We start from the raw sequence: 1,417 nt of genomic DNA, 5'->3' as shown, positions 1-1,417 counted from the left end.
TTATTGCAAGTACCATCGGTTGATTGGCCACCCTATTAAAATGTGCTTCATCTTCAAGGAGAAAATCATGGACTTGGCTGCTGAAGGAAAAATCTTGCTCGGGGATGAGAAGGAAAGTTCGAATCAAGTCTCCGTCACTTTTGGTTCACTTGATCCCATTATCCTTTTCAATTTTGCCGAAGTACATGAATGTGAGGGTATCCAAACTACATCACCACCAAAGATGATTAAATTTGGTGACTTTGAGCCTATCAATGTGAACACATCATTGTTTCTCCCTATAGTAAATAAAGTAATAGTGAAGGAAGGATCTCAAGAGAAAAATGAATCATATGCTGGTCAAACTGATGATGAAGGTTGGATTCTTGTGACTCGACGGAGACGCTGCAAGACAAATTCACAAAGGGAATCAAGTAAGCAATTGACTAAGGAAAAAATGGAGAAAAGACCCAAGAAGAAAATGATAAAGAAGGATCGGAAGAAAATAAAAATGGAGGAGAATCACTATCAGAGGCTATGTCGTCCAGTGACATTAGAAGAATTCATGCCAAGCCGGTTATGCGTGCAAGTAGAATCTTATTGTAAGGTAGATGGGGAAGAGACAAAGAAGGAATATCCATCAATGCTTTCGCTTTCATTCTTTGAAAAACTCACTGAGCGTCCATTTGAAGAAGTGGACACTTGTGATGCAAAAATTACATTCACTAATTATGATCTTTTGCTTGGTGAAACACACCATAACTATCCCTTGTTTATGGTTGGATTTGTGTGTGAGCGAAGAGTAAGTAGAATCTTGATTGATGATAGATTTAGTGTCAATATTCTCCTAATTCATAATGTCAAAGAGCTTGGCACACCGATGGATGGACTATGTGAAAGTCTTTTGATGATTCAAGAATTCAATCAAGGGGGCCAAAGAGCTATAAGGGCTATCAAATTAGAAATAAATATGGGAGATATGCGTTCGAGTGCATGGATACACGTGATCGATGCAAAAAGCTCATATAATATCTTGTTAGGAAGGCCATGGATACACGAAAATAATGTGGTTTCATTCACCTACCATCAATGCTTGAAGTACTGGGAAGATGGGGTTGAAAAGAAGATAGTTGTTGATGGTAAGCCCTTTACCGAGGCTGAATCATACTTTGCCAATGCAAAATTTTACTTAAAGAATTATGTCTCAAAAGAGGTTAAGGTTGATGATGTGATGTTGACCAAAAGTGTTGCAAAGAAGGTTGATGTCACAACTGGCAAGGCAAAGATTACGGTTGAAAAAGATCAAGTGCTTTATGATAGGAACAAGATATATAAGGCATCTTCGAGTAAGAAAGTGACTCATGTTCTTCGCTATGTTCCAAAGGCAATGAAGGTTGAAGACCCATTTTCTGAACTACAAGGTAATGTGTTAGGAGAC

The sequence above is a fragment of the Nicotiana tabacum genome, chromosome 13 (assembly GCF_000715075.1).
Source record: "Nicotiana tabacum cultivar K326 chromosome 13, ASM71507v2, whole genome shotgun sequence".
Taxonomy (NCBI): Eukaryota; Viridiplantae; Streptophyta; class Magnoliopsida; order Solanales; family Solanaceae; genus Nicotiana; species Nicotiana tabacum.
This window is presented reverse-complemented; position numbering follows the sequence as displayed.